The sequence below is a fragment of the Pinus tabuliformis genome, chromosome 9 (assembly GCF_031772625.1).
Source record: "Pinus tabuliformis cultivar Carrire ecotype Pingquan chromosome 9, CPIR1, whole genome shotgun sequence".
NCBI lineage: Eukaryota > Viridiplantae > Streptophyta > Pinopsida > Pinales > Pinaceae > Pinus > Pinus tabuliformis.
In genome coordinates this window covers 498,575,224-498,589,258 of record NC_142307.1, presented here as the reverse complement: position 1 = coordinate 498,589,258, position 14,035 = coordinate 498,575,224, and the positions used below count along the sequence as shown (strand labels likewise).

The 14,035-nt window shown below is 35.7% G+C and overlaps 1 protein-coding gene across 1 annotated transcript in view; it reads left to right on the top strand.

Moving 5' to 3' along the window:
• Positions 1-14,035, top strand: part of LOC149149397 (uncharacterized) — a 79,649-nt gene that overhangs the window by 50,440 nt on the left and 15,174 nt on the right. The gene's annotated exons all lie outside the window — the stretch shown is intronic.

Genomic DNA, 14,035 nt, shown 5'->3' with positions numbered 1-14,035 from the left:
CAGAGCCCCCAACAGCGATCTTGACCAACGGCTAATTTTGACTTTGGGACCAGAGTCAAAAAGTCATTTTTATAATATAGTTATATTCAGTGACCATTCCTTTAAAATATATAAAAAAACATTTATATAAATAAAATAATTTAATAGGTGCTAATGTTAATAGTTAGTTAAAAGGTTTAATAATTAAAATTATAAGTTATAAGAAATATTATAATAACAATATACATAGGGTATTTTTTAGGACAATAGTTAGTTAGAATTAGAACGAGAAAATAAGTTTAAAAAAAAAATAAAAAAATAAATAAATAAATATAAATAAAAAATAGGAAAAAATAAAATAAATGAAGTAAAGGTAAAAGTTAGTTGAAAAGCCAAAATTAATAAAAAATAAATAAAAATAAAAGAGGAAAAACAAATAAATAAATAAATAAAATAAAAAATAAAAATATATTAAACTATAATAAAGAACATAGCTAATAAAGGTAAACATTAATTTAAAAATTAAATAAAAATAAATAAAAATAAAAGTAAAAATAAAATAAATGAATAATTAGATAAAAATAATAAATAAATAATTATACCTGAAAGAAAAAGAAAAAATAAATTTAAATAATAAATTATATATATATATATATATATATATATATATATAGAAAGAACGACACAAAAAATAAAAAAGAGAGGGCAGGAAAAAGACCAATAAAAACCACAGAGAAAAACGGATAAACCCTAGGAGGAAGGAAGGCTCCAGGGGAACACAGAAAGCTAGCACAAAGATAATAAGGGGGAGGGGGAGGAGGAGGGAGGAGAAAGACTAAGACGACAGGGCAGGGATCCAACATCAACTGATTTTCCAGCCGTCATCTCTATTGAGATTGTTAGACCTTCTTTCAATCTCAATAGCTTCCTTGAATTTACGATGATGGAATTGAGCAACTTTGGCAACAACCTTGGCCTCCTCTATACAAACCTGATGCTTGGTCTTTTCCACATGCTCTGCTAATGTTGAAGACTTGGTTCTCCCATATCTTAGGTCAGCTGCATGTTCGTTGATCCTCTAATGGATGGAGCGCCCTGTTTCCCCGTTATAGGGGGTTCCACAAGAACAAGGGATCAAGTAGACACCCTTCATGTCCTTAGGGTCAACTGGATCTTTTACTGATCGGAGGGATTTACGAATGGTGTTGAGGGGCCTAAAGGTTGAGGGGATATCATACCTCTTAAGGATCCGAGCAATTTTTGTCTGTGGTTCCTTGAACATAGGGAAGATGGACACCCAGTCGGCGCTCCTTCGGTTCTTTATTAATTAACACATTTTTAGAGGCTTTAAGGAAAGCCTTCTAACCTAGGCGCCTACTGTAGCCATTCTGGTGGTCCGACCTACCTTCTAGCTAAGTTCCTTGCCCTGAAACTTAAGCCCCTGGTTGGCCGCACTGAGCCCTTCATGAAAGACTCTGCATCCTTCATTAAGGAGCTTAAGGATATTAAACTTGACCCTGATGACATTCTTGTCAGCTTTGATGTGGTCTCCCTTTATACTTGCATCCCTATAAAGGAGGCCTTGGAAGTGATCTATCACATAATAGATCCCGATATCGCGCATCTGGTTGAGATCTGTCTCACTTCCACTTTCTTCTGTTTCGAGGGTGAGTTCTTTGAACAGACTTGTGGTGTTGCCATGGGTTCCCCCCTTCCCCTTATTGTTGCGAATCTCTTTATGGAAGATTTCGAAGCCAAAGCTTTAGCCTCGGCTCGTCTCCTTCCCAAGCTTTGGAGAAGGTATGTAGATGACACCAATGTCATCTGGTCCCATGGCCAAGAGGAGCTAGATCGCTTCTTCAATCACCTCAACTGTCAGTCCTCTGCCATTAAGTTCACCATGGAAAAAGAGGTTAATGGTTGCCTCCCTTTCCTGGATATTCTTATTTCTAAGAATATGGATGGCTCGCTCTCCCACTCAGTATTCCGGAAGAAAACGCATACTGAGCAATATCTTCATGCCGATTCCCATCATTTCCCTGCTCAAAAGATGGGTGTTCTTAACACCCTTGCTACTCGTGCCCGGAGGATTTTTGATAATAAGAGCTTTGATAAGGATAGATCCCATCTCCTTAATGTCTTTGTGGAGAATGGCTACAGTAGGCGCCTAGGTCAGAAGGCTTTCCTTAAAGCCTCTAAAAATGCGTTAATTAATAAAGAACCGAAGGAGCGCTGACTAGGTGTCCATCTTCCCTATGTTCAAGGAACCACAGACGAAATTGCTCGGATCCTTAAGAGGTATGATATCCCCTCAACCTTTAGGCCCCTCAACACCATTCGTAAATCCCTCCGATCGGTGAAAGATGTAGTTGACCCTAAGGACATGAAGGGTATCTACTTGATCCCTTGTTCTTGTGGAACCCCCTATATCGGGGAAACAGGGCGCTCCATCCATCAAAGGATTAGCGAACATGCAGTTGACCTAAGACATGGGAGAACCAAGTCTTCAGCGTTAGCAGAGCATGTGGAAAAGACCAAGCATTAGGTTTGTATAGAGGAGGCCAAGGTTGTTGCCAAAGTTGCTCAATTCCATCATCGTAAATTCAGGGAAGCTATTGAGATTGAAAGAAGGCCTAACAATCTCAATAGAGATGACGGCTGGAAAATCAATAGCTGTTGGATCCCTGCCCTGTCGTCTTAGTCTTTCTCCTTCCTGCCCGCCCCCCTCCCTTCCCCCTTATTATCTTTGTGCTAGCTTTCTGTGTTCCCCCTGGAGCCTTCCTTCCTCCTAGGGTTTATCCGTTTTGCTCTGTGGTTTTTATTGGTCTTTTTCCTGTCCCTCTCCTTTTTATTTTTTGTGTCGTTCTTTCTATTTTATATATATATATATATATATATATATATATATATATATATATATATATATTTGGTATAATTATTTATTTATTATTTTTATCTAATTATTCATTTATTTTATTTTTATTTAATTTTTCAACTAACTTTTACCTTTACTAGCCACGTTCTTAATTATATTTACCTAGTTTCAGTTTTATATTTTTATTATTTATTTATTTATTTTATTTTCTTATTTTTAGTTTAATTCATTAAATTTTTTTTAATCTAATTATTCATTTACTTTTTTTTTAATTAATTTTTTAAACTAACTTTTACCTTTATTAGCTATGTGCTTTATTATAGTTTTATATATTTTTATTTTTTATTTATTTTATTTTATTTATTTATTTGTTTTTCCTCTTTTATTTTTATTTATTTTTTTATTAATTTTGGCTTTTCAACAAACTTTTACCTTTACTAGCTACATTCATTTATTTTATTTTTTCCTATTTTTTATTTATATTTATTTGTTTCTTTATTTATTTTTTAACTTATTTTCTCGTTCTAATTCTAACTAACTATTATCCCAAAAATACCCTATGTATATTGTTATTATAATATTTCTTATAACTTATAATTTTAATTATTAAACCTTTTAACTAACTATTAACATTAGCACCTATTCAATTATTTTATTTATAGAAATGTTTTTTTAATATATTTTAAAGGAATGGTTACCGAATATAACTATATTATAAAAATGACTTTTTGACTCTGGTCCCAAAGTCAAAATTAGCCGTTGGGGGCTCTGCTCAGACTATTTAACATGCATAGTTGGATCTGTTTCTTCAACTTGTCCTAACAATGAACCACACTAGTTGGTTCGAAACGCGTCGACAAAGGTCTTTCCTCATGTGATTTACGCTGAAGTTCTTCTTACAAGTTAATAATTATTTATTTAATATTGAATGATGGCAAATTTTTTATATAATGCTCACATTATAGTACACTCGTGTCATTAGAGTATAGATTGATATAATGAGAGTTGTACAAATTGTACACATGTTGTTTTTACATTTTTTTTCAAATTTATATTTTTTAAATTATTTTTTTGTAAATTAAAAAATAAAACCCATAAAAATTATCTATTCAATATTTTACACTAATGAAAAAATGGAATTTTTTTTAATTTAATTACAAACCATTCCTGTTTATGGTACATAGTAATTAATATATAACATTATTTTTCAAATTATTTATAATTATTGTACATAGTAATTAGTGATATAGTACATAGTACATAGTGATTAATAATAGAGTACACAAAAGTCAATTATTTCCATTATTACACAATAAGAGGGGAGACATTTTAACCAATCATTATTGAGATAAATAGAAATGAATTTTATTTAAAAAAGATAAATTTAATTTCGTAATGTTAAACTTTGGATAGATTTTAAATTTTTTTAGTCAAATAAAAACTAATAGCAAGTCAATGAAAAATTGAGTACGTTATATCTTGTTAGAATAATTTAGTAGCGGCGATGTTGGATAAGGTGGCAAGGCAGGGCGTTTCCACTACAAGATGGGAAGCAATGCCCATGGTGGTAGGGTGGGGAATCACTTAGTTGTGGCATGTGGAACAGGCTCTTGGTGGTCGCCGACTCTTGGTGGTTGCGGCGACGATGACCCGGTCCACTGGGTTTGGTTTTTTATTGTTTTTTTTTTTAATTATAATTTTATTATATATATTATAGTTTATTTTTTTCCTCTATATTAATTTTGAATTTTTTTAATATATATATTCCTTTTTGTTAGCGGTTAAAGGCCTAACAGCGAAATGGAAAACCTCCAAAAACTTTTTCTAGCTAAAAAGTCTCAATCAAATGACAATGAACGCGACAGAGAGTTGATGGCCAAAGGTCGGATCAGATTAACTTTGATACAAATGTTACGAACAGAGTTCGTATACCCAGTGGAATATTCAAAATATATAGAATACAAGAATGTCCATCATAGGACGAGTAACATATTTATATAAGAAATGTTGAATGTACAAAAAAAATCGATGATATGATGTGGTTACAAATGAGGGTCCACTTATATACCTAGGCAGGTGCCCCTTCATAAGCGGCATGTGTCCCTTACAATATGTCTCTTCAATAACTAATTATTATCTAATTAATTATTATTGTGATTATTATTATTTATATTATTTTTATAAATTAAATTCAAAACAATGTGGCTTTCCAAAAAGGAAATTCAAAGTTTTCCCCTTATGTTTTAGGCCATAAATAAATTTGTGGATGAAACACTTTGCACAAGTTACTATAGAAATTCGAGGATCTAAAAGGATTTGACCATGGCCCCTAGTTATATGGTCGAGAAAGGTCTATGACTGGCAGTTGTTTGGAATGAGGGACTTACTGGTATCAAGCATATGGGCATATTGCCATGTAACGGACATCGGTGTATTGAGATATTAAAACCACAAAGGAAAAAATAATGTGAGTTATTGGAAATTTCCAATATGTTGAAGGTTGACATGACAATCACGTAGAAGATGTAGACCAGTGCGGGAGTGGCATTTGATCAAGGGTCATTAGATGTCATCCATGTGGGTTATACGAATAACGATGTGGCCTCAAGGGATGAACCATCAACTAAGAAACTACTGCAAATCATGCACCAATGCACTAAAGGCACACCAAGGGACACTTGACTGGGTGAAAGGCTCTCCTTGTGTAGTGCAATGTTGGAAATTCAAGGCATTTGTAGATTTATGTTGATTCTTCTTACTTGATAATTACTTGTGATTTTTGTTGGAATTTTATTAAAAATAAAATCACTTCTTCATCAAGCAATTATCAAAAAACATCAAGATCACAAACACAAAGAACACAAGATATAGGCTCCACATTAGGGAAAAACCCCACAACTGGAGAAAAAATCCACTTATAGAATCAAATCAAAGTGAGACCTTCAAGAACCAAGACCAAGACCAATATCCCCACAATCACTAGGCCAACCCTTCGTTTAATCCATCAAATGTCATTATTATGTATGCAAGAGAAACTCAGAAAACAAGTTCATCATTCCTTCATCAGTCTGCGGGAGACTTGAATTAGATCACAAGAAGAGTTTGCCTTCCATCACAGAAAATTCAGATCTATAACTTCACTTATCTACCACCAAGGTCCGCAAAACACATGTCCAAATGAGGAACACACTCACCAATTTATAGTCGTTTGTGTGTCCTGAATTGTCGCATCCTTTAAGTAGGATGCCTTGGCCATCTAAAGGGCTAACTTGATCTTGGGTATTAATTTGACATTTTTAATCATAAACAAAATTATTTTTCAATGTCCAAATGGGACTTGACTCTTTCTCAAACATTATTTTGACTCAATAAATCCTAAGAGCATGAAACTCGTGCTTAAATAATAATAACAATAATTATTTTATATAAAATACAAATTGATACAAGTACAAAGATAAATATGAAGACTGAACCTAGTTGTTTTACCAACACTCTCTCTTAACTAGGGAGGTATTCATAATGAATCAACAGGTCTATCTCAAGTTGAAGAGTTTTCATGAGAAGGGATACAAATTGATAAGCATCAATGATCATCATATCCAATATTGTCACATTACCAAGGCCTTGATAGGTACAATATCTATCACAAGGTCAAAGAACAACGTTGGGAGGCATTCCATGGGACACCACAATGCCTCACAAAGGTACATACTCCACCTAGGATACTTGGTGTATGTCCTCCACTAGACCATTTCCCTCAAGGAAATGTTCGTCCACTAGACCATTCTTTATCGAAGTCCATGTACTTGACTTAGGATCTCCATCCTAATCCATCACAATGCATGACTCAAGAATGTCCATCTAAGATGCTTATCCAATCCACCATTCTCTTTATCCATGTCCATGTACCTGAATCAAGATATCAATCCTAATCTATCACAGTACCTGACACAAGGAGAACCATGCTTATTCAATTCATCATTCTCCCTATTTTTTATGCATGCACTAGACTTGCAATGGTTAGTCATGGTATAGTACATGACACGGGGATAACCAATGTTCAACCTTACTCCATTTCAACCCGAGAGGATAAATCCATGCTCACTCCCTCTCAAACTGGGAGAATTCATCAACAAGCCTCAACTTATGTCAGAAGTACACATACTTCCCTTACATTAGCTACCTACGATTGTTGTAGTTTCCTCAACCAACCCTCTTATTACAGAATTTTCTCATCTTACAACTTCTTGAACTAGGGCTCCAAATCCACCTCCTAACAGTCTATGATCCTGTACTTGAGGTCTTCACCAACTGCATCCTGAATTATGTCCAACAATACTTCCTGCACTCCACTGTTTCCTACCTTAAAGGTAGTCCATCACACAGTTCCTTCAATTGATTGATTACAATACAAGGTTAGCCAATCTATTACTTTTCAAGTTTGTTGACCTTTCCAATCAATCTTTATTAGATAGTGCAGCTCTATGGTCTCAAATGAATCTACCTTGTAGTTTTTATTCTCATGTTTCCAAAATCGTCAACTCGAAAGGTCTTCACCAAAGTTGCCCTCTAGCATTGATATGGCTCCTCCAACAGAATTTCTCTGAGGGACTTCTAGACCTTCCCTCCTATCAATGATTTGTACCATTAAATAATTGAACTAGGGTTACAAGAATCTACCCACTAACCATCTCCTTACTTCTCATAAGATGACAAAACCTAGGGCTTCTTTCAATGACCCACATAACACTGAATGACCTCATGCATACAATGTACTTTGGTTTTTTTCAATCTACCTTCTTAACAAACGAAGGCTTGAAACATGATCAATATACTTAGGAAACAACATATTGTTGTTCAAACTTCTAAGAACATACATCTTTACATCACCTTCAGTACTTCATGACATCCATACAATCAAAATCAATTCACCTTACCTCTGTCCATACTTGAAAGTATTTTTGTCACCTCACTTGTATCTAATTTCCCACAGATAATGCATAATGTTCCTAAAAAACAAGGATGATTCCAACTCATGTAGGGTTCTCAACCCTCTCCGCTTGTACATAAAAATTTCACCAAGTTTCTAGGGCAAACTTCTACAGTTGAATTAGGTTGACTGTCCACGTACCAAAGTATCCCTAATCTAGGGCATAAAACTGTTGTCCATAAATCGTTGGAACAACTCTCCACCCAAATTTAAATCAACATGAAGAAACAAATCAACATACCTTTTTTAGATGATTGATCCATCTTCTTAAGGACATGGTTATTGGCATAAACTTTGAGGTTTTCATCGCTCTGTTAGGGCACTTGTAAATCCACATATCAGCCCTAATCACAACGAGAACAAACTCACAAAACAATGACAAATCCTCACTTTAAGGCCTTTATGTGCATCTCCAGAAGTATTGTAGCCTTTAATCCACAGTTCCATCACACACACAAGACCATTGTCCTACACCTACACAGGCATTGGACCATTATAAAAACCCATAAATACAAATTATGCTTACATGTGGAGAATTTTGTTTACATATAGAGAATTTTGTCACAAAAATGTGCCCAGAAATACTCATTTTGTTGTCAGTTCTTATCTTCTCGGTCTCAATTTAGAAAGAACTTGAACTACTACCATACCTTGGAGGAGATGTCGCACACCATTGATGTAGCACATATCATAGTCAAGTATCAAGGTCACATATGCCACAAAGCGAATCATACCACATATTACCATGATGCCATAGAGTATAGTGTAAATTGTAGTGATGCTACTATACCGAGATCAATGAGCCAATACGAGCCCCAAATGCAAGAGATAGATCATGATCCATAGAAATTCGATGTCACAAACTTTAGAAATAACCATATGAACCACACATTGTAATGTCACCCAAAACTTGTTCTGGAAATACTTCGTGAGTTCATATCTCATAATATTTTGAGTTCTAGACTCACTAGGTATGATGTCATTGTTATACCAATTGTTATGTATAAAGGAGCATATTAGTGAGCTAAAGAAGCATATCTATTGTATATGTTTAATGGATATAGCAAGCCTCATACGAATCACATAAATCAGATGTCATAGATCAAGACCATGTATTATGAGTGGGCCTTTTAAAACGAGTTGTTTGTTCTTATGTGAGCCATACGATAATACAAGAAGTTACACAAAGTGTGATATGTGATGTCATCAAACAATGTGACAATAATTTGAATGATACCATAAAGTGTGCACACTTTTATCCAATTGAAGCCACCTTGTAGTGAACCACTTAAACGATCCATATGCTAGCTATGTTGTAGAGCGAGTTTTTGTTGATCCATAAAGGAGTAGACTTGAACCTCAAGCTATTGTAATGCAATTAAGCCATAGAAAGGAGGATTTGAGTATTGTATGAGTCACGAACTATAGGTGCAAATTATATATATATATATATATATGTGTGTGTGTGTGTGTGTGTGTGTGTGAGAGAGAGAGAGAGAGAGAGAGAGAGAGAGCCTCTTCCTGATCATAGAACATATTCATTAATCCTTTATTCAGGCTATATACACCACAATAGATTGATGCATGCCACTGTGAACTTATGTGGGCTCCTGTGAATTTTATTTATGCCATATGTGACATAAATGAGCTTTTGTTAACCAATCATAAGCTACATGATAGTGAATTATAGAACGAGATCATTGAGGAATCCAAGTTTTTCCAGATGAAGCTTGTATTCTTCAGAAACCAGAACAACGAACTTATCAGAGATATGCCAATAGGGAGTGATCTTCAAACTGCTTCTTTTACCAACCTTAACTCTAATACCATGTTGGAAAATCAAGGTATTTATAGATTTATGTTGATTCTCCTTACTTAATAATTAGTCGTGATATTTGTTGCCATTTTATTATTTTGTTTTTACTTCTTCATCAAGCAATTATAAAAAAAATTAAGATCACAAAACACAAAGAACACAAGATATAGTCTCCATGCCAGGTCAAAACTCTGCAACTGGGGAAAACCCGAACAATCCACTTCTTATAGAATCACATCAAAGTGAGACCTTCAAGACCGAACACCAAAACTAATATCCCCACAATCACCAGGGCAACGCTTCATTTTATCCTCCAGATGTCATGATTTTTTCTGCAAGAGAAACTCAGAAAATAGGTTCATCAGTCTTTCATTAGTTCTTGGGAGACTTGAATTAGATCACAGGAGGAGCTTTCTTTCCTTCACAAAAAATTCGGATCTATAACTTCACTTATCTACCACAAAAGATCCACATAACACATGTCCAAATGAGGAACATGTTGGCTAATTTATAGTTGTTTGTGTCTCCTAAACAATCACGTCTTTTGAGTAGGCTGACTTGGTCCTGTTAACCTTGTTGGCAAATGGCCCAAAAATGGATCCAAATATGCTCTTGAAGTCTTCAAAATATTCTTAAGGATCAAACAGTCAAAAAACTAAGTATCAGAGGCTTAGACTGAGCAATGCACAGCAGCCATTAGATCTGGTTGATCAACGGCCCAAATCTAAGCGGAAAATCATAATCAGCTGAGGCTGGCCGGCAAAATAAGCAGGGACCGAGTGGATATGCGATTGCGATCAGTGATGCAATGTGGACCGTTGATCAAGCGACGCAGATCAACAGCCACATTGCGTCGCAAGATCGCTATCGGAAGTACAAGGAGCGCGCTAAGTAAGGGCCCTGGGCATGAGAGGTAAGTGATTGCGAATAGATCGCATCGCTATATCGCAACGGAGCAGCACCAAGGGGCGGAGCCTTTACACCTTCATATGTGCGATGCGATGATGTGGACTCGACAGTATTCTAAATATTATTTGATAATATTTGAGGTCTGCAGAAAGTCCAATTTCAATGCATTTTTGTGTATTTTCATTATATAATGAAATACAAAGGGAGCCTTGGGCAGCGACGATGCGATAGGTCCCGGACCCGAAAGGGTTCGGGAATGAAATATATAATATTTCAGGTCCGTAAGGAAGCCGATTTTTAATGCATTTTCAATGTATTTTGTTATTTAACGAAATACAAAGGGAACATGGGAGCAACGCCGATGCGACATTACGGACCCGAAAGGGTTTATTAAGGCGGTTGAACACCATTTCAAGTCCGATAAAGTGGGATTTTCACATTTTAATGTATTTTCCAATATAAAGGGAAAATCACAAAACCGGAAAGATTTTGGGAAAGCCAAAGGCGATAAGTGGTTTAGACCGAGCTCTGTCCGATGCCATACAGTGGTTGCCATGTGTCCAGGATGAGGAGAGAGAAAACCACCCTCATCGGATGGTTAACTCCAGTACAAAAGAGCCGCCCGAAATGGATCACAATCATTGGATCTAGAACTCCCAGATCAACGGTGGAGATGTGATATCACTACAAAGGCGGACCCAATAGGAAGATATGCCATGATTAAAGACTTTTGAAGTCCGGAAGAACAGAGCTTCGCGGGATTTTTACAATGTTGCTATGTTTTCTGTGTTAAACAAAAAACAGTCATTATAAACGTTTGAAATATAACAGAGGCTTCAAGACCCATTCTATCACATAATAGAGGTCGGGAATAACTGTCGAGGGATAAAGGATGAAAAGCGGTCATGGAGCAGCACAACGCAACACAACACGCATAACACATCCAAACAAACAGAATGGTCATGGAGCAGACAGTGTAACTTGCCCAAAACAAACAGAAACATCATGGGGCATCGACAGCGCTCAACCCAAAAACAATAGAATCGATTATGGGGCATCTCTGGCACGAGAGAGCTCCCTACCAACATAGCAAACCACCTGAATGCGGTTACTCTTCTGTCAAAAGAAGGAACCTCTGAAGCCCATGCTTGCCTAGTCAGGGCATCAGTTAGTGAACAAGACAGATAGGATAGATTAAGACTCTAAGCCTTTGAGAGTTCAGGAGCATTGTAAAAGGCCTATAAAAGGCTGAAAACTAAATGTAACAAAGATTCAACTTTTGGAGATTGTTGATACTCTATTCCTTCAAGCTTCTCATTTTCATTCTAGCAATATAAGCTTCTTTTGTTGTTATATGTTCAATGTTCATTTTCTCTTCCGTTCTAAGCTTGCACTTGAACAGGTTGTTCATATTACTTATGTGTCTAATGTCAGATAACTAATATCTTATCTTTGCGTCGATAAATTAGATTTGCAAGCTTCTTTTACTTCCTGTAGATGGCCATTCATATGTGTTTATATATGCATCTACTGGTACAGTCGGTGTTCTCCATCTATTCTTTGAATCTACAAACTATTGAGCATTAGTGGTCTAAAGCCTTCTAAAGTTGAGGGTGTTCATGCATGTCTTGAGTAAAAAACAGAGTTGAAATGGTTATTTGGCTTGATCCAAACCATCATTCATTCCAATAGTTTAGAGAACAATATTGAAGATTATATGTTACCAGGCATCTTTGAGCTGCAACCTAGGAGAGCTTCCTGGAGCCCTAACAGGTCCTCTAAAGGGTCGGCCTGACCTTGGGGATTAATTTCACATTTTTAATCATAAATAAAATTATTTTTCAATGTCCAGATGGGACTTGACTCTTCGCCAGAAATTCTTTTGACTCACTAAATCCTAACAACATGAAGAACATGCTTGACCTAGACTTGAGCATGAAACCCATTCTTAAATAAAATTATTTTTCTTCTTTTATATAAAACAAAATTTGATACAAGTATAAATATTTGAAGACCGAACCTGGTTACTTTTCCAACGCTCCCTCTTAACCAAGGAGGTATTCATAATGACTTAACAGGTCTATCTCAAGTTGAAATATTCTCATAAGAAGGCATCCAGATTGATAAGCATAAATGACCATCATAGCTAGCATTGCCACATTACCAAGGCCTTGACAGGTACACTTTATCTCTCACAAGATCAGAGAAAAATGTTGGGAGGCATTCCATGGTACACCACACTCCCTCAACAAGGTACATACTCCACCTAGGATAACCGGAGTATGACCATTTCCCTCAAGGAAATGTATGTCCAGTAGACCATTCTTTATCCAAGTTCATGTACTTGACTTAGGGTCTCCATCCTAATCCATCACAGTACATTGTTTGTCCAAGATACGTATCTAATCCACCATTCTCCTTATCCATGTCCATGTACTTGACTTAGGATATCAATCCTAATCTGTCATAGTACTTAACACAAGGAGAACCATGGTTATTTATCCCATCATTCTCTATATCTATGATGCATGCACTAGGTTTGCGGCAATTAGCCCTGGTCTAGTACATGACATGGGGAGAACCAATGTCCAACAACCCTCTCAACCTGAGAGGAGAAATCCATGCTCACTCCCTCTCAAACAGGGAGAATTCATCAACAAGCTTCAACTTGTGTAGGAAGTACTACTCATACTTCCCTTACATCAACTACCTGCGATTGTTGTAGTTTCCTCAACCAGCCCTCTTATCACTGAGTTTGTTCATCTTGCAACTTCTTGAACTAGGGCTCCAAATCTACCTCCTAATAGTCTATGATCTTGTACTTGAGGTCATCACCAACTGCATCTTGAACTATGTCCAACAATACTTCTTGCACTGCATTGCTTCATGCCTTGAAGGTAGTCCATCACATAGTTCCTTCAATTGATTGATTACAATACAAGGTTATCCAATCTATTGTTTATTGTCCTTCCGAAGATCAGATCTCCGACATTTTCACGAAACCGCTTGGCAGAATAAAATTGACTAAGTTCAGGGATGAACTTGGTATTTTTTGTAATGTATCTTTGGATCATGGGGGGAATGTTAGATGATCCAAAAATACAATCTTATCATAGGTTATAAAATTAGAATAAAATAATTATTAATTTAAGATATTAAATTAATAATTATTACTCTAAAATGTTTAATTATTTAGAATTAGTATTTTGTTGTAACTAGATATGACTCTCCAAATGTGTCGTATCTTGGGCTCTATTTTAGGAGATTTGTTAGCTAGTTGGTTTGAATAGCATTTATTGTAAATGGACACTTGTTATTTAATAAGTGATCCATAATTAGAGGTATTTAGGCATGGAGCTTGTAAATAGCTCATTGCAAGAGTGTTTGGATGTTCGGGTATAAACCCTTGCAAAATCAAATTATGTAATTCTTTTTTTTATTATTAATAAAATTACGTGTTTGAGGA